At 42.6% G+C, this 21,033-nt stretch overlaps 1 protein-coding gene across 3 annotated transcripts in view; it reads right to left on the bottom strand.

The window, feature by feature from the left end:
* The window catches only part of LOC137369635 (cAMP-regulated phosphoprotein 21-like), a 758,358-nt gene that overhangs the window by 346,051 nt on the left and 391,274 nt on the right, over positions 1-21,033 (bottom strand). The window contains exon 1 of one of the 3 annotated variants that reach the window (XM_068030968.1): positions 10,186-10,252. The exons of the other annotated variants lie outside the window; for them this stretch is intronic. The gene's annotated coding sequence lies outside the window, so the exon portion shown is untranslated. Of the gene's footprint in view, positions 1-10,185; positions 10,253-21,033 lie in introns of those variants that run through there. 3 annotated transcript variants of the gene reach the window in all.

The following is a 21,033-nucleotide window of genomic DNA, read 5'->3' as shown; positions in this document are numbered from 1 at the left end:
TTGATGCTAAGGACACTCAGGGGCTGAAGTACCATTTTTACAAAACACGATTGCGGTCATTTGGAAGGTGAACAGTGGGAACCACCCACGCCCCTCCCACCTATAAGTAACAGTTAGTAAAAGGTATTAAGGGTTATGGAACCAAGGCAGGTAGATGGAGTGAAGATACAGATCAGCCATGATCTAGGTGGATAGCAAAGCATGGTCTAGGGACTGAATGACCTTCTCCTGTTCCTATGTACAATTTATTTCCATATTGTGGTCATTTAGAAAATCATAATGCAATCAGGAGGAGTCGACATGGTTTTATGAAAGGGAACCTGTGTTTGATAAATTTATTAAGAGTTCTTTGAGGATGTAACAAGCAGGGTGGATAAAGGGAAAACAGTAGATGTAGCATATTTAGATTTCCAAAATGCATTCGATAAGGTGCCACATAAACGGTTACTACAAAAGATAAGAGCTCATGGTGTTGGGGTAATATATTAGCAGGGATAGAAGACTGGCTAACTAACAGGAAAGAGAGAATCGGGATAAATGCGGTATTTTCAGGATGGCAAACTGTAACTACTGGAGTGTCACAGGGATCAGTGCTGGGGCCTCACTATTTACAATCTACATAAACGAATTGGATGAAGGACCAAAAGTATTGTAACAAAATTTGCAGATGATACAAAGATAGGTAGGAAAATAAGTTGTGAGGAGGAAACAAAATGTTTCCAAAGAGATCTTCTTTGGCCTCCTTATCTCGAGAGACAATGGGTAAGCGCCTGGAGGTGGTCCAAAGAGATATAGATAAGTTAAGTGAGTGGGCAAAAGTTTGGCAGATGGCGTATAATGTGCAAAAATGTGAGGTTGTCCATTTTGGTGGGAAGAATAGAAAAGCAGATTATTTAAATGAGAGAGGCTACAGAATGCTGTGGGTCAAAGGGATCTGGGTGTCCTTGTCCATGAATCACAAAAAGTTCACATGCTGGTACAGCAAATAATTAGGAAGGCAAATGGAATGTTGGCATTTATTGCAAGGGGGATGGAGTATAAAAGTAGGGAAGACCTGCTACAGCTGTGCAGGGCATTAGTGAGACTACAACTTGAGTATGTGTACAGTTTTGGTCTCCTTATTTAAGGAGGGATATACTTGCATTGGAAGCAGTTCAGAGAAGGTTCATTAGGCTGACACCTGGAATGAAGGGGTTGTCTTATGAGGGAAGGTTGAGCAGGTTGGGCCTATACTCAATGGAGTTTAGAAGAATGAGAGATGATTTATTGAAACATATAAAGATTCTGAGGGCACTTGACAGACAAGATGCTGACAGGATATTTCCCCTTGTGAGAGAATCTAGAACTAGGGGACACAGTTTCAAAATAAGGGGTCTCCCATTTAAGATGGAGATGAGGAGGAAGTTCTTCTCTCAGAAGGTTGTTAATCTTTGGAATTCTATTCCCCCGAGAACAGTAGAGCCTGGGTCATTGAATATATTCAAAGCTGAGTTAGATGCATTTTTAATCTACAAGGGAGTCGAGGGTTATGGGGGGGGGGGGGGGGAGGCGGGGGCTGACAGGAAAGTGGAGTTAAGGCTACAATCAGATCAACCACAATCTTATTGAATGGCGGAGCAGGCTCAAAGGGCTGAATGGCCTACTCCTGCTCCTATTTCTTATCATCTTATGAACAGTTGTACTGCTGGTATGAATTCACATATTGAACTCCAATCACTAATCGTTAAATAACTAGCCCATAATTTAAGCTTTTCTCTTAAAATCCACATCTTCACACTGAGCTGCAGAGAGGAACTTCATATATCTAGAACTGGCTGCAACAGAAACCATGGAAACAAGTGCATGTCACATGGAATTGTGCACTTATATATATGCACAAGTACCTTTGATGTTCATTTTCATATATAAAAAAAAGTAACACACACAACCTTTCAGCATGTAAATTAATGTGCCTATTATACAAAATATTGCAATAGAGTAACATCGTCAGATCTGGTTCCCTCTTTCAATCGTCTTTCAATGAGTAGCTGTTAATCCTTGATGTTAAAAAGTGTACATCTACTCCCAATCTTATAGGGCACTAGGACAATAGGGAGTGAATGTTGGCATCAATCTGGGCTCCAAATAAATAGTCACAGGTGTCCCTGATTAAGCAAATGGGCAAGAAGGTTAAATTAACCAAATATTTCAGATTAGGGGCAGATAATCAGAATGGATAGACAAAGATTCAATTGTTCTGTGATAAGGTTTGAGGATGTGTAGTATGGTTTTTGAATCTAACATTAAGACTGTATAAGGATTACTGAACTATTTTTGGTAGACAGGATTGAATCAGTTTTGAGAACACAAAGGGGTGACTAAAGCAATGGCCATCCTGAGATAAATAATCACATTGATCAGTAAGACAGTTTGAGCTTGATTATTTTTTCCTGTAACTCTGTTGTGGTGCTGCAGGACTTCTCTGTTCATCTTGGATGGGAGCAAGAAAAACCTTTATAGAATGAGCTGTGCCACTCAATTCCACACATACCTTTTCCTTTCAGAAAAGGCACATACTCTGATGCATTAGTCTGTAAGAAGACCAAAGGTGAAGATATTAAAATAGACTTGACAACATTCCCATAACCAATGCAGGATACTATTGTCACCTCAACAGCCAGAGGTTGTGAAATGGCAATTACTCCATGGTAATTCTTGTTTCTTTTCATCTCAGAAGATGGTTGTCCTTCACTCCCTACCTTTCTCAGGCTGCAGTCAAAGCTAAAAATGTTCATGGTTACTTCAGAGAGTGCAAGTTATATCCTATCACTTGCAGGATCAGGGGCCAGTATGCTGCCCCACAAACACTGAATGTTGAACATACAGAATATTGTTTCAATGAACTCTGACCTTAAAACAAAACAGAGCTTTAAAAAAATATTTTAATGTGCCTGTGGTGAAGTATGGTAACCTCATGATTATGGTAATAGACTAACAAACCAGAGACTCTGGTTAAGAAACTGACATAAAACAAGCACCAATGGGAGATATTCATTGCATGCCAGAAGTATGTAGCATGCCAAATTGAGTGACAAAGACAAGACTGAAGTGGTTGCAACCATCTTCAGCCAGAAGTGCTGAGTGGATGATCCCTTTTGGCCGCCTCCTGAGGTCCCCACCATCATAGATGACAGTCTCTCACCAATTCAATTCACACCAAGTGATATCAAGAAAAGTCTGAACACATTGGATACAGCAGGGACTATGAGCCCTGAAAACATCTTGGCTGCAGTGCTGAAGGCTTGTGCTCCAGAATTAGTCTCGCTTCGAGCCAAGCTGAACCAGTGCAACTACAATATTGGCATCTACCTGAAAAAGTAGAAAATTGTCCGGGCACGTCCTGTCCACAAGAAGCAGGAAAAATTCAATCTGGCCAATTACTGCCCAATCAGCCTACTCTCAATCAGCAGCAAAGTGATGGATGAGGTCACCAACAGTGCTATCAAGTGGCACGTACTCATCAATAACCTGCTCACCGATGCTGTTTGGGTTCCATCAGGGCCAATCAGCTCCAGAACTCAGTATAGCCTTGTTCCAAACATGAACAAAAGACCTGAACTCAAGAGATGAGATGAGAGTGACTGCCCTTGACATCAAGGCAGCATTTGACCGAGTGTGGCATCAAGGAGCCCTAGTAAAATTGAAGTCAATGGGAATCGGGGGAAAACGCTCCACTAGTTGGAGTCATACCTAGCACAAAGGTTTTGTGGTTGTGATTGTTGGAGGCCAATCACCTGAGTCCTAGGACATCACTGCAGGAGTTCCTCAGGGCAATGTCCTAGGCGCAACCATCTTCATCAATGACCTACCCTTCATCATAAGATCAGACGCATGGATGTTTGCTGATGATTGCAGTGTTCAATCCCATTCCCAATTCTTCAGATAATGAAGATGTCCGTGCCCACATGCAACAAGACCTGGACAACATTCAGGCTTGGGCTGATAAGTGGCAAGTAACATTTGCGCCATTCAAGTGCCAGGCAATGACTATCTCCAACAAGCGCAAGTCTAACCACCCCCTCTTGACATTCATTGGTATTAACATGATTGAATATCCGACGATTAACATCCTGGGGGGTCACCATTTACCAGAAACTTAATTGGACCAGCTATGTAAATACTGTGACTGCAACAGCAGGTCAGAGGCTGGATATTCTGTGGTGAGTGACTCCTGACTCCCAAAGCCTTTCCACCATCTATAAAGGCACAAGTCAGGAGTGTGATGGAATACTCTCCATTGGCCTGGATTAATGCAGCTCCGTAAACACTCAAGAAGCTCACCACCACCTTCTCAAGGGCAATTAAGGATGGGCAATAAATGCTGACCTTGGTGGCAATGCCCACATACCGTGAAAATTTTTTTTAAATGGTTAGGGCTCTTCCATAGGCATTAGCATCTGCAAATTGGAGCCTTACTCCTGGTTTAGGCTACATTGCGAAATTTAATTGCAAATGATCGCAGCATGTGTTGTGCAAGTTGTAGCTCGTTCCTTCAGCAGCCAAGCACTCAAACCTTAGCAGGACCACTGGAAGCTGCCCAACACAAAAGCTAAGTTTGAAGTTTCCACTTATCTTATTTTGGAACTGTTAGAAGCAGGAATATCCCTCCTGCCTCCACATTAAATCCAGCGGGTGCTGCCAGACATCATTCTCACCTCCAACCAGACCATCTGGAGCAACTTGGCTGGTGTCTAAACTGATCTAGATGCCCACGAATATAAATCTCACCATGGCAAATTGTGAAAGTGATTTCAATAAAATTGGTAATTTTTAGGCTGGCACTAGAAACATTATCAGGAAAACTGCTGGATTGTTGAAAAGAATCCAACTGGCTCACTAATGTCCTTCACGGAGGGACCTGCCACAAATTAGCAATTCACGATTTTTGAGACAAAATTATTACAATGACAGTAACCACATTCACATACAAATGTGAAGAAACCTTTGATTGTCACGAAGTTGGATTCCACTACCTGGGTAAGGGAAGTATACAACCAAAGAGACTCTTGTCAGTTTAAGATCCTCTCCTTCACCCAGATGCTAGAACCTCATTCGTTATTTTCCTACTGAAAAATTCAATACTCTTTCACACTGACTTCATCAGTGGCATCATTAAACTGCATTGCAAAGATTTCTTTGATTGGTTTATAAATCTTGAGTTTCAGCAATTTTTATGAAAGGCAAGTGTCTGCATAAATTATGAATGCAGAAAGTCGGTTCTGAACAGTCAGAAATAGTGCCTCCAGTGGTTCCTGCTTAGCCACAGTTTTGTACACCACAGCATCAGTCAGACAAAGGAAGGCTCAGCACATTAATCCAAAGATAAATAGATGATTCTGTTACACAAGGGAATGAAATACCTCCCTGTGGCATCATAGCAATGCCAGTACTGCGTGCTGAGAACTAGATTCCCAGAACATCTCATTAATTCTTCTGGCCTCCTGCTGCATATAATCTCCATAAAACTGCCTGGGTGAATCAATCAGGAACTAATATGGCTAAAATCCATGGTGTTGTCCACAAAGTAGCTTACCCTGCTGCTGTGGTCTAGGCGATTAATACAAATGTCAGAAGAGGGCACACTTTTATTTGTTCAAAGAAGAAGAGCAGAATAGGAAAGTCGTACGAATGATTGGGTCTAACTGAAACCTAGCTCACTGATCGTGATTCTTTGCCCTTTGTCAAAGCTGCAATCTGTGTCACCTAACTACACATTACAATCATTTCCCACTCAAACACCATGACTCTCATCTTCAAGTTCCCTTATTCCATTGGTTCTGTCTGAGCATCTCACAATCTACTACCCCTCTTGGCTGTCCTTCAAAGTCTTCATTATCTATCACCCACCCAAGCTCTCCCACACCCACTGGTGATTTCCTTACTAAAATCTTATCCCCATTCTGCTCAGTCAGTCTTCCAAAATATAGCTCTCTCTAACAGCCTGTTCAACAACAGCCCTCGTTTCTGCCCTCAAAGCCCTTATCTTCACCAGGTAATTATGGTCATACTCCCTTGCCATTTCCCTTTACAATACCTATCTACACAATCTCAAATCATTTTTCAACATAAATGACAAGATCTAACTTGCCCACCTCAAGTAACATTGCTGCTCTTCTAATGGATAAATCCGCCAATTAAACCAAATTCCTTTTCTCCATCGCAATTCATATCCTTTGACTTCTGCCCTTGCTTCTCCATCCTCATCTCTGACACCAAGTTTAATCAGCTCAGGAATTTCTTCATCTCCAATACTGAGACAATTTGCTCAGCTGCCTCATTCATCTACTGTCTCTGGTTTGTAACAACCCTTTGCATTCCCACCATGGACTATTTTGTAAGTTCTTCCTCTCAACCTTCATCTGATTCGCATTCTCCAGAAAATCCTCTATCTGATCCCTTGCTGTCCTTGCTACTCATTATTTAACAATCTCTACTTGACCCAAAGCTTACCACATTATCCCCTTCATATCGATGTTATCAATTTCACTGCTTAGGAAGCCCATTATGGACCTCTCCATTGTCTCAAACTACCAACGCAATTCTAATTTTCTCCCACACTTAAGGATATTAATTGCATAAATGTTGAACATCCCTGTGCCAACTCTCCCATCAATCCAGTTTCATTCTCACTCATGGCACCAAGACAGTCCTGGTCAAAGCCACCGACTGTCTATGTGACTGCAGCACCTTATCAATTCTCATTCTCTCCTGTCTTCGACAATCAACCGCACTATTCTCTTATATTGTATTGTCCCTCCTCCATCTTGAAACATCTTTCTCCACTTGCAAAACCTCCCTCAGGAAATACCTCTTCAACTGTTTAACTGTCCTTTGCAAAACAGGTTACAATATTACACTACATTTTTAAAAATTTGTTCATGGGAGGTGAATATCATTGGTTACACCACCATTTGTTGTCCATCCCTAATTGCCCTTGAGAAGGTGGTGGAGAGCTGCCTTCTTCAACTGGTGCAGTCCATGTGGTATAGGTACACCCACAGAGCTGTTAGGAAGGGAGTTCCAGGATCTTGACCCAGTGAAAAGAAGGAATGGCGATATAGTTCCAAGTCAGGATGGTTTGTGGCTTGGAGGGAAACTTGCAGGTGGTGGTGTTCCCATGTGTCTTCTGCCCTTGTTCTTCTCGGTATTGGAGGTTGTGGGTTTAGAAACTACTGTCGAAGGAGCCTTGGCAAGTTGCTGCAGTGCATCTTGTGGATGGTACATATTGCTGCCATTGTGCATCAGTGGTGGAGGGGATGAAAGTTTAAGGGTGTGGATGGGGTGCCGATCAAGTGGGCTGCTTTGTCCTGGATGATGTCGAGAGTCTTGAGAGTTGTTGGAGCTGCTCTCATCCATGACATTAAAGGTCCTTCTTAAGTGCAAGTTGTCATTGTTGAATGCAAGTACAAAGTCGCACAGAAAAATTGAGAGCATCACACAGAAAAATCAAAGGCCTGAATAAAAATTTACTTATTCACTGTGGATGTGGACAGGATTGAACAAAACAGATCTGTTGTTTACAAAGCAAAACCCTTAGGAATTGCAAAGGTGACTGGGGAACCGGGAAGTCAAAATATAGTGGTGTAAAATGGAAGTCATAGAATCACAGAATAGTTACACCACAGAAGGAGGCCATTCAGCCTGTCGTGTCCATGCCGGTTCTCTGAAAGAGCAACTCCCCTAATCCCACTCCAATGCCTTTTCCCCATAGCCTGCAAATTTTTTGTTTCAGATAATTATCTAATTCTCTTTTGAAAGCCACAATTGAATCTACCTCCATCATGCTCTCAGGTAGTACATTCCAGATACTAAGCACACACTGCGTAGAAAAGCTTTTCCTCATGTCGCTGTTGTTTTCTTTGCCGATCACCTTAAATCAGTGTCCTCTGGTTCTTTACCCTTTCACCAAAAGAAACAGTTTTTCTCTCTTTTTCTCTGTCCAGACCCCTCATGATTCGGAATACCTCAATCAAATCTCCACTTAACTTTCTCTTCTCCAAAGAGAACAGATCCAGCTTCTCCAATATATCCATCTAACTGAAGTTCCTCATGCCTGGAACCATTCTCATGAATCTTTTCTGCAACCTATGTAATGCCTTCACATCTTTCCCAAAGTGTGGTGTCCAGAATTGGACACAATACTCCAGCTAAGGCCAAATCAATGTTTTATGCAGGTTTATCATAAATGCCTTGCTTTTGTACTCTAATCCCCTATTTACAAGCCCAGGATCCTGTATGTTTATTACCACTTTCTCAACCTGCCCTGCCATCTTCAATGATTTGTGTACATATATCCCCAGGTCCCTCTGCTCCTGCACACCTCTTAAGAATTGTACCCTTTATTTTAAATTGCCTCTCCTTGTTCTTTCTACAAAAAAGAATCATTTCACACTTCTCTGCATTAAATGTCATCTGCCACCTGCCCCCCATTCCACCGGCCTGTCCAAGTCCTCTTAAAGTTTATCACTATCCTTCTTGTAGTTCACAATACTTCCAAGTTTTGTGTCATCTGCAAATTTTGAAACTGTGCCCTGTACACCGAAGTCCAGATCATTAATATAGATCAAGAAAAGCAGTGGTCCTAACACCGGCCCTATGGAACCCCCTTAACACCTTTCTCCAGTCTGAAAAACAACCATTCACCACTACTCTCTGTTTCCTGTCACTCAGCCAACTTCGAATCCATGCTGCCACTGTCCCTTATATTCCATGGGCTTTAACTTTGCTCTCAAGCCTATTAAGTGGACATTTATCAAATGCCTTTTGGAAGTCCATATACACCACATCAACTGCATTACCCTCATCAACCCTCTTTGCTACCTCATCAAAAAACTCAAGCAAGTTAATGAAACACGATTTGCCCTTAACAAATCTGTGATGGCTTTCCGTAATTAATGCACATTTCTCCAAGTAACTGTTAATTTCATCCCGATCATTTCTAAAAGCTTTCCCACCACCAAGGTTAAACTGACTGGCCTGTAGTTTCTGGGCTTGTCCTTGCACCCTTTTTTGAACAAAGGTGTAACATCTGCAAATCTCCAGCTTTCTGGCACCACCTCCATATCTAAGGAGGATTGGATGATTATGGCCATTGCCTCCACAATTTCCACTCTTACTTCCTGCAGTACCTAACGAGGCCCTGGTTACCTATCAACGCCAAGCACAGCCAATTTTTCCAACACCTCCTCTATATCATTTTCAGCCCATCTAGTACCTGAACTACCTCCTCTTTCACTATGACTTGGGCAACATCTCCTTCCTCGGTAAAGACAGATGCAAGGAACTCATTCAGGATGTTAGCCATGCCCCCGCCTTCATGCATAAATCTCCTTTTTGGTCCCTAATTTGGCCCAACTCCTCCTTTTGCCACCTTTTGACTATTTAGATGCCTAAAGAACACTTTTGCATTCCCTTATATGTTAGCTGCCAGTCTCTTCTCATACTCTGTCTTTGCTTCTCATTTCTTTTTTCACTTCCCCTCTGAACTTTCTATGTTCAGCCTGGTTCTCAATTGTATTATCCACATGACATCTGCCATTCACACCCTTTTTCTGCTTTATCTTACTCTCTATCAATGTCACCACCCAGGGAGCTCTGGATCTGTTTGTCCCACCTTTCCACCTCATGAGAATGTATCTCTACTGTACCCAAACTATCTCCTCTTTGAAGGCAGCTCATTGTTCTGCTATGGTTTTACCGGCCAATCTTTGATTCCAATTTTCCTGTACCAAGTCTGGTCTCACCCCAGTGAAGTTGCAACCCCCCCAATAATTTATTTTTACTCAGGATTGGTCCTTGTCTTTTTCCATAGCTAACCTAAACCTTATGATACTATGAATGCAGTCCCCTAAAAATTTCTCCTACATATACTTGATCCACCTCATTCCCAAAAAAACAGATCCAGCAGTGCCTCCTTCCTCATTAGGCCAAAAATATACTGATCGAGAAAATTTTCTTGAATACACTTCATAAACTCATCCCTTTATACTATTACTATCCAAGTCTATTTTTGGATAATTAAAGCCCCCCCCATTATAGCTACTCTATAAGTCTTGCACCTCTCTGTAATTTCCTTGAAAATTTGTTCCTCTATATCTTTCCCACTAGATGGTGTACTATCAAATACACCCAGTAGTGTAATGGTACCTCTTTTGTTTCGTTGCTCCAATTAGATAGATTCTGTTCTTGACCTCTCCGGACATCCTCTCTCTCCAGCACTGTCTTATCTTTGGCCTCCTTATCTTGAGAGACAATGGGTAAGCGCCTGGAGGTGGTCAGTGGTGTGTGGAGCAGCGCCTGGAGTGGCTATAAAGGCCAATTCTAGAGTGACAGGCTCTTCCACAGGTGCTGCAGAAAAATTTGGTTGTCAGGCTGTTACACAGTTGGCACTGTAATGCTCTTCTTAATCAGTACTGCTACCCCTCCTCTTTTCTTTCCTTCCCTATCTTTCCTGAACACCTGGTATCTAGGAATATTTAGTATCCAGTCCTGCCCTTCTGTGAACATCGTCTCAGTTATTGCCAAGACATCATACTTTCACATTGCTATCTGCGCCTCTGCAGCTCACCAACCTTATTTACATCACTCTACGCATTCACATACATGCACAGTAAACTTAATGTGGAACTTATTTCATTCACTCTTACTCTGACTCCATCTAATACCTTATTATTTTCTAGTCTCATGCTATCTGACTCTCCCAATTCTCGCTAATATTAACTCCTGGTTCCCACACCCATGCCAAGTTAGTTTAAACCCTCCCCAATGGCACTAGCAAATTGCCCCACAAGGATATTGGTCACGGCTCTGTTCAGGTGCAACCCGTCTGGCCTGTACAGGTCCCTATCTCCCCAGAACCAGTCCTAATGTCCCAGGAATCTAAATCCCTTCCTCCTGCACCATCTTTCCAGCCATTCATGCATCTGCTCCGGCCTCCCAGTTTTGTACTCACTAGTGCATGGCACTGGGAATAATCCAGAGATAACTACCTTTTAGGTGCTACTTGCTAGTTTCTTTCCTAGTTCCCTAAACTCTGCTCTCAGGACCTTATCATTTTAACTATGTCATTGTACTGATATGGACCACAACCATTGGCCATTCACCCTCCTCCCTCAAAGTGCTCTGCAGCCGTTCAATGATATCCTTGACCCTGGCACCGGGGAGGCAATATATCATCCTGAATTCATGTCTGCGGCTGCAGAAATGCCTGTCTGTTCCCCTAACAACTGAATCCTCTTTCATTATTGATTTCCCTGTCTTCCTCTTGCCCCCTCCCCCCACTCCATACAGCTGAGTCAGCCATGGTGCCATGGACTTGGCTCTGGCTACAATCCCCAAAGGAACCATTACTCTCACCAGTATTCAGAATTCAATTTTGGTTGGAGAGCGAGATGCATTCAAGGAACTCCTGCACTACCTTCCTGGTTATCCTTGACTGCCTGGCAGTCACCCATTGCCTCTCTGGCTGCACAGCCTTAAGCTATGCAGTGACTACATCTATAAACATACTATCCACAAAACTCTCAACATCGCGGATATGCTGCAGTGACGCCAGCTGTTGCTGTTGATGACACTTCCTGCACATGTGGTTGTCCAGGACACGAGAAGCGCCCTGGAGTTCTGACATGGAACAGGATGCGCACTCCACGGGTCCGAGCCGCCCTGCCATGCCTCTATTTAGTTGACTATTAAACTTATGCCTTAAAGCACTACATTATACAAGAACACACACATTTTGATTTTAAAGGTGGTCTCTGTTTGAAAGATGATCCATTACTTGGCCCAATCAAATAGTACCACCCACACAAAAACCACATCCGATCTTGTTTTCTCTATCAGACTTTCCTTATGGTGTTTAACAATTCCCTGCTCAAAGCGTTACTGTATGCCATTTTTGTTGTTATGGCAACACATTGCAGTCATTTACTTGTATAGCAGCTGATCCTGCTGTATTAGATTAGGGAAGGGCTTCATTTCATGGGCCACTAGCACCAGTACTTGGGAAAGAGCTGTTCCATTGGGACGGATTCCACTTAAACTGGGCTGGGACCGATGTCCTGACGAATCCAATAACGGGGCACTAGACAGGACATTAAACTAAGCAAGAGGGTGTGGGAGGTTTCAGGAAAAGGTAAATTCAAAAACAGCAAGGAAAATGTCAAGGCTCCAGAGCAGAGCAGTGTTTTTGGATAAAAAATAAGCAGAGTAAGTCAGGAAGGGACAGTGAGAGTAACAAAGGTAATAGGGCATTAATAACTAAGGTGACTTCAGGGAAAATTAGATAGAAATCAAAGCTAAAAGCACTATATTTGAATGCGCAAAACATTCACAACAAATTAGATGAATTAATAACACAGATAGAAATTATCATCTAATAACCATTACGGAGACGTGGTTGCTAAGTGACCAAGTTTGGGAACTAAATATTCCAGGATACCTAACATTTAGAAGAGGGAGGCAAATAGGAAAAGGAGGAGGGGTCACCCTGATAATAAAGGATTTGATAAAAACAGTAGAGAGAAAGAATCTTAGCTCAGAAAATCAAGAAATAGAATCAGTTTGGGTGGAGCTAAAAAACAGCAAGGGGCAGTAAACATAGGTAGGTATTGTTATAGGCTCCCAAACAGTAGCTTTTAAAGAGTAATACAGTAAACATGGGGGAATTTAACCTTTATATAGACTGGACAAACCAAATTTGCAGTTATAGGGCTGGATTTTATGGAACTCCCTGAGGCGGGGTCAGAGTTGGGGGGAGGGCATGGAGAATCATGACAGGTGGCAAGAGAGGCCGGCAAGGCTGAGGGACAGTCGCCAAGCGATCTTCCCGGGGGGGCGGGATAGGCCAACAGGCTTCCCATCCAGAGGCCAATTGAGGCCCTTAAGTGGCCTATTAACAACCAATTAAGGGCCTCTTCCTGCCGCCGCTGGGATCTTACCAGCAGCAGGGGGGGAGCCTCTGCCGCACAGGGAGGACATCTTGCAACATGAGGCACCCACCCTCTGGGTTTGGGAGGGGGGCATCCCTTCTTCATGGGCAATTTGTGGCCCATGGAGGACCACCACCGAAAACAACTTTACCGCCCCCCCCCCCAGGACCCCCCTTCCTCCTGGACTGCATGACCACTCCCCCCCCCGACGCCCCCTCGCCTACCTCTGGTCCAGGGTTCCAGCACTGGGCCTGGGTCTGAGGCTTCTGCAGTACCAGCAGTGGCCACCGCTCCCTCTGGCGCTGTCGATACTGCTGGGCTGCAGGCCCTCTGATTAGTCGGCAGCGCTTGGAGGCGGGAGCCTTGTCTTTAAAGGGACCATGATCCCGGCTCATGATTCTTTGATTTAAAAAGACCAGAGGATCACTCTGGTGTGGGTGGGTGGGGGGAGTTGTGTGCAAAAAGGCAGAGGCGGGGATCCCCTGCCTATTTGGCCCAGTGCCGGGAGCACTGCCTCCAGCACAAAATCCAGCCCATAGTATGGAGGACCGATTCATGGAATGTATACAATATAGTTTTCTAGAAGTATGCCAATGAACCAACTAGGGACCAGGCTATTTTGGATCTAGTATTGTGCAACGAGAAAGGGTCAATTAATAATCTTGTAGTAAAGGGGCCTTGAGGGAAGAGTAATCATAATATGATAGAATTTTATATTGTGTTTGAAAGTGAATTGGATAAGTCCGAAACTGGGGTCTTAAATCTAAACAAAGCAATCTACATAGGTATGAGGGGCGCGTGGCTAAGGTATATTGGGAAACTGCATGAAAAGATATGCTGGTAGACAAGTAATAGTTTGCATTTAAGGAATTAAAACATAATTTGCTACAAATACACATTACTGTAAGGCACAAAAACCCCACAGAAAAAATGGTCCAACCGAGGCTAACAAGAGATAAAGATAGTATTAGATGAAAGGAAGAGGCTTATAATGCTACCAAAAAGAGTAGTATGCCTGAAGATTGGGAGGATTTTATAATTCAACAAAGGAGGACCAAGAAATTGATAAGGAAAGAGAACATAGACTGAGAGTAGACTAGTAATAAACGTAAAAACAGATTTCAAACATTTCTAGTATGTAAGTATCTAAGTATGTAAATAGGAAGAGATTAGTGCAAGTAAATGTGGGCCCATTAGAGGCAGATACAGGTGAAATTATAGTGGGGAATAAGGAACTGGCAGAGACACTGAACAAAAACCTTGTATCTGTCTTCATAGCAGAAGTCACAAAAAACATTCTGGAAATAATGGGGAACCAAGGGCCTAGCGAGAATGAGGAACTTAAAGCAACCAGAAATAAGTAAAGAAATAATACTGGAGAAATTAATGGATTAAGTGACAACAAATACCCTGGACCTGAGGACCTGCAATGTAGGTTTTTAAAAGAGGTCGCCGCAGAAATAGCGGATACATTGGTTTTCATCTTCCAGAATTCCTTAGATTCTACAACAGTTCCGAAGGAGTGAAAGGCAGCAAACATAAACCCATTATTTAAGAAAGGAGGAAGAGAGAAAATGGGAAACTATATGTCAGGTAGCCTGACATCAGTAGTAAGCAAAATCATAGAGAGAGAGAGTCATAGAGAGATACAGCACTGAAACAGGCCCTTCGGCCGACCAAGTCTGTGCTGACCATCAACCACCCATTTATACTAATCCTACATTAATCACATGTCCCCTACCACATCCCCACCTTCCCTCAATTCTCCTACCACCTACCTACACTCGGGGCAATTTACAATGGCCAATTTACCTATCAACCTGCAAGTCTTTGGCTGTGGGAGGAAACCGGAGCACCAGGCGGAAACCCACACGGTCACAGGGAGAACTTGCAAACTCCACACAGGCAGTACCCAGAACCAAACCCGGGTCGCTGGAGCTGTGAGGCTGCAGTGCCACTGTGCTAGAATCTATTATCAGGAATGCTGTAACAGAGCTGTTTGAAAATCATAATATGATTCAGCAATTCATGAAAGGGAAATGGTGTTTGACAAATCTGTTAAGAGTTTTTTGAAGATATAACTCATAGGAATAAGAGGGAACCAGTGAATGTAGTATATTTGGATTTTCAAAAAGCATTCGATAAAGTACCACACAAGAGGTTATGACATAAAATTATGACTCATGGGATTGGAGGAAATATATTCGCATGGTTTGAGGATTGGTTAATGGAGATAGCAGGAATAAACGGGGCATTTTCAGGTTGGAAGGTTATAACTAGCAGTGTACTGCAAGGATCAGGACTTGGGCCTCAGCCATTTATTATCTACATTCATGACTTAGACTGAGGGAACTGAGTGTAATGTATCTAAGATTGCCGACAATACAAAGTTAGGTGGGAAAGTAAGCAGTGAGGAGGATGCAAAGAAGCCGCAGAGAGATAGAGAGAGTTTGAGTGAATGCGCAAGATCATGGCAGATGGAATACAATGTGGTGAAGTGTCAAGTTATTCACTTAGGTAGGAAAAATAAAAAGAATATTTTTTGAATGATGAGGGACTGGGAAATGTTTGTATTCAGAGGGACCTGTGTGTCCTTGGACATGAATGACAGAAGGTTAACATGCAGGTACAGCAAGCAAGTAGGAAGGCAAATAGTATATCAGCTTTTGTGACAAAGGTATTGTAGTATGAGAGCAAAGAAGTCTCATTACAATTGTGCAGGGAATTCATGAGACCATGCCGGGGTAGTGTGTGCAATTTTGGTCTCCATACCTAAGGAAGGACATACTTGTCCTAAACAGAGCGTAATGAAGGTTCACTAGACTGGCTCCTGGATGAGGGGGTTGTCCTTTGAGGAGAGATTGAGTAGACTAGGCATATATTCCATGGTGGTGAGCTGCCTTCTCGAACCACTGCTGTCCATGTGGGGTAGGTACACGCACAGTGTACTTAGGAAGGGAATTCCAGGATTTTGACCCAGCGACAGTGAAGGAATGACGATATAGTTCCAAGTCAGGATGGTGTGTGACTTGGAGGGGGACTTACAGGTTGCGGTGTTCCCATGCATCTGCTGCTCTTGTCCTTCTCGGTGGTAGAGGTCATGGGTTTGGAAGGTTCTGTCTAAGGATCCTTGGTGCGTTGCTGCAGTGCATCTTGCAGATGGTACACACTGCTGCCACCGAGGGTCGGTGGTGAAGGGAGTGAATGTTGAAGGTAGTGTATGGGGTGCCAAACAAGTGGGTTGCTTTGTCCTGGATGGTGTCGAGCTTCTTGAGTGTTGTTGGAGCTCTACTCATCCAGGCAAGTGGAGAGTATTCCATCACACTCCTGACTTGTGCCTTGTAGATAGTGGACAGGCATTGGGGAGTCATGAGGTGAGTTACTTGCCGCAGAATTCCCAGCCTCTGACCTGCTCTTGTAGCCACAGTATTTATGTGGCTGGTCCAGTTCTGTATCTGGTAAACGGTCACCCCCAGGATGTTGATAGTGGGGGTTCAGCGAAGGTAATGCCTTTGAACGTCGAGAGGAGATGGTTAGATTCTCTCTTGTTGGAGATAGTCGTTGCCTGGCACTTGTGTGGTGCGAATGTTATTTGCCACTTATCAGCCCAAGCCTGGATATTGGCCAGGTCTTGCTGCATCTGGACGCCAGCTGCTTCAGTATTGGAGGAGTCGCGAATGGTGCTGAAGATTGTGCAATCATCAACGAACATCCCACTTCTGACCTTATGATGGAGGGAAGGTAATTGATTAAGTAGCTGAAGATGGTTGGTCCTCAGACACTACCCTGAAGAACTCCTGCAGTGATGTCCTGGGACTGAGATGATTGACCTCGAACAACCACAACCATCTTCCTTTGTGCTAGGTATGACTCCAACCAGCCCAGATATTTCTCCCTGATTCCCATTGACTCCAGTTTTGCTAGGGCTCTTTGATTCCATACTCGGTCAAATGCTGCCTTGATGTCAAGGGCAGTCACTCTCACCTCATCTTTGGAGTTCAGCTCTTTTGTCCATGTTTGCACCAAGGCTGTATGGAGGTCAGGAGCTGAGTGGCCATGGCAGAACCCAAACTGAGCATCAGTGAACAAGCTTGAGCACATGCTGCTTGATAGCACGGTTGATGATATCTTCTATCACTTTACTGATGATTGGGAGTAGACTGATAGGGCGGTAGTAGGCCTGATTGAATTTGTCCTGCTTTTTGTGTACAAGACAGACCTGGGCAGTTTTCCACATTGCCAGGTAGATGCCAGTGTTGTTGCTGTACTGGAACAGCTTGGCTAGGGGCGTGGCTAGTTCTGGAGCACAGGTCTTCAGTACTATTGCTGGGATGTTGTTAGGGCCCATAGCCTTTGCAGTATCCAATGCTTTCAGCCGTACCTTGATATCACATGGATTGAATCGGATTGGCTGAAGACTGGCATCTGTGATGCTGGGGACTCAGGAGGAGGTCGAGATGGATCATCCACTGAGCACTTCTGGCTGAAGATGGATGCAAAAGCTTCAGCCTTGTCTTTTGCACTGATATGCTGGGCACCCCCATCATCGAGGATGGGGATATTTGTGGAGCCTCCTCCTCCTGCCAGTTGTTTAATTGTCCACCACCATTCATGACTGGATGTGGTAGGACTGCAGAACTTAGATCTGATCAATTGGTTGTGGGATCGCTCAGCTCTATCACATGCTGCTTCCACTGTTTGGCACGCAAGTAGTCTAGTGTTGTAGCTTCACCAGGGTGACACCTTACTTTTAGGTATGCCTGTGCTGCTCCTTGCATGCCCTCCTACACTCTTCATTGAGCCAGGGCTGGTCCCCTGCCTTGATCTCTGTCAGAATAGCTTTTTAAAAAGTTCAACATAAACTCAATGGTGACTCAGAGTTTAATTGTTGTTTTGATAAGGAACTATGAAGTTTTGAGTGTGTTAATTACTTTTAGATTTCAGATAAGAGGCATATTACATTAAGATTGTTTTGCATCTGTAATAAAGTATGGCATCTGAATTGTAATCCCTGGACATGCAGATACACTATTTTTAATGGCCTGGATTTTTCAGTAGTAATGTTGGCATAACTGTCAGAATTAGTCATCCTTACTCCTTTGAAACTGACAGCAAGCAGAGGGTGCGCTATTGAGGTCTCCCCAGACTGCAATAAAAGACCAGCATTTATATAACACCTTTCACAACCACAGGATGCCCCAAAGTGCTTTCAAATCAATGAAGTACTTTTGAAGTGTAGTCACTGTTGTAATGCAGGACCCAATCAATTGGAAATCGTTGAAGTAATGAGAACTTCCACTTTTAAGCTCTTAGTCTCATTGTACAAATCCTTGAAAATGTTACACTTGTTGAATGAGGTCTAACAGGATTTTTAACGGTGTATTAATTTCATAATTATCGCTAAACAGCCTCACTGGCCCTGATAACATAATTTTGTATGTATTGAATGTCAAATTTCTCCATTATGGTAAAAAAGTTCCACATTTTTTTCAATTTATGATATTTTAGATTCTACCTTAATCCCATGTGCATGTCTCAATCATTTATTTCGCTATCTGTAAAAGTGAAAAATTAAAAGTGAAGGAATTCAGTAGTTTTTTTAACTTCCTGATTCGCTGTGAGAATACTTCAACGTGATTGGCTGCTTAACCTGTTTGTTAACATCACTGTTGCTGGACACCTGGAAACCCCCTTGACTTAGTGCCATATTCAAACTGACATCGGGAAAGAGGAAATCTACAGCACAGAGATCGCTAGATCTTTTTGGGCAGCTTTCTTCGAGGTCAGAGGTGAGCACTGTTGCTTCGCCGCTGACCGTAACATCCAGCCCAATATATTATTCTGTGGGTTTAAGCCAGTAATATCAGCGGAATATAGGCAAAATCAGCCGAACTCGGGCAAAAGACTTGGGAATTTTACAAGTAAGTGAGTTATGCCCAAAATCATTTATGTGTGAGTTTTCCATGATCTTTTATGCTGGTTTAAGATTCAATTCAGCCAGATCATGCCCTGCCCACAAAACTGGCTACAAGTTCAAAATTGTGTGATTCTGCTGATTACACTGATTCAGGAAGTTCTTCAAGTTGCGCTTTTCTTTAGGTCCACTTGTATTAGGGGTATGGTAACATAGTTGTTATATTTCTGAACAAGTAATTCTGAGGCCTAGACTAATGATAGAGTTCAAATCCCACCATGACTGCTGGAAAATTTAAATTCAATTAAATAAATCTGGAATTAAAATGCTAGTATCAGTAATGATGACCATGACATGACCAGATTGTTGGTTCACTAATGTCTTTTAACCTAAGACTGTAAGAAACTTACTTTACTTTCTTAACCCAACTTTATCTAGAGTGCAAATCCCAGTAAATGCTAACTGCAGACCAGACTTTTATAAAGCCAACAACACTTAAAATCCCCACTCACCAAACTCAATTCTCCACACTTAGCTTGCAATCTGCACTCCATTACCACTCTGAGTAGTTGAGGTAAATAGCAGAGATGCATTTAAGGGGAACTTAAATAAGTATATGAGTGAGAAGGGAATAAAGGATTATGCTGATAAGAGTTCGGTGTGGAAAGATGGAAGGAAGCTTGAGTGGACCATAAACACTGGCATGGACTGGTTGGGCCAAATGGCCTGTTTCTGTGTTATATATTCAATGTAATTCTATGAAGGAAATCTGTTGTCTTTACCTGGTCTGGGCTCTGTGTGATTCCAGACCAACAGCAATGTGGTTGACTCTTAACTGTCCTCTGAAATGGCCTAGAAATGGAAGCTCACCACCACCTTCTCAAGGACAATAAATGCTGGCTTTGCCAGCAATGCCCACATCCTGTGGATGAATTAAAACAAGACGAGCACTACTTTTTTCATATCAAAAATATGTAAATTACTGAGAAACTAACTAGTGTAGAACAATGAAACTACTGACTGGTTCAGTACTGTGATTTAGAATCAGGTTACTCACAGGTAGAGGACTGGACATTTTTTTTAAGAATTCTCATTTTTGGTGATAAACCCATTTCAGCAATTTTAATAAAACTTCACTAAATTATCACCCTTAAATACATCAAGGAATACCTTTTACTGAAAAGAAAAACATCGAACCAATTACTCTGTAATATGCTGCCTGATTACACTGGTTCATTGAAGATATTACCTTTGTGATTATGCAAATGAATTTTGTTGAAAACTTTAACTATAACATTTTCAATGCAATTTCTTGATTGCCCTCAAAACAGAAACTCTATCCCAACATATCAATCTTCTGTTAAAGTGTAGGTTTGTGAGTCAATCAAAGGAAAATTGAAAAGACTGTGGAGATTCTTGCTCTGGTATTTTGTATTCCTAAAGAGTTCCTTTGTTTCTTTATCCTTTTTTGAAGTGCGACACTTGAGACGTGTGACAGACAGGGAATACTTTTCTTCCCTCTGCTTAACTGCGGACTCCCTGCAAATAGTTGAAATTGGCAAATAATCAAAATGCTCTATTTGCTTTCTCGCTGTCTGGAACAGCTGAAGTAGTTGATCTACCAGCTCATCTAGTGGCTCCAAGCTTCCTCATGTATCCACTGTGGCTCCAAAGCCTGGACCAGAGAAGGGTGCTTAAATGATCTCCCTCCAGCAGCAGTTCCAGGATTGAAAGCGAAAAGCAGCATTTCTGCCATCCTATCAAGAGTCTCTGGAACGCTGATCTTGTTGGAGCTGGTGACTTGAAAATCAAGAGTGATCTTGTTGTTTTAATGTGCTACTATATTTGTGAGCAGAAAGCATGTCATATCTAACACCAGCTAGTAACCAGCTTTGCAAAATAACTGATGGTACTCACAACTTTGATTGAATAAATTGAGAATGGACACAATCTGTGAGCTTGGCCACCTTAAGACCTTAAGTTTTTGTGGTCAATTTTTAAGTTATATTTGGTTAGCTTGTCATATCCTTTCTCTCCATTGTGATACTTTTTCTTGTACACAATATTACATTTTAAAAATGGAATGAATGTTTTATCCTTAGCCAATAATACTGGAAAACATTGAATCTATTTTATGACCTGCACCATCAAATC

Source organism: Heterodontus francisci, chromosome 5, assembly GCF_036365525.1.
Source record: "Heterodontus francisci isolate sHetFra1 chromosome 5, sHetFra1.hap1, whole genome shotgun sequence".
Taxonomy (NCBI): domain Eukaryota; kingdom Metazoa; phylum Chordata; class Chondrichthyes; order Heterodontiformes; family Heterodontidae; genus Heterodontus; species Heterodontus francisci.
Note: the sequence above shows the minus strand (reverse complement) of the source record. Positions and strands in the feature narration are given on the sequence as shown.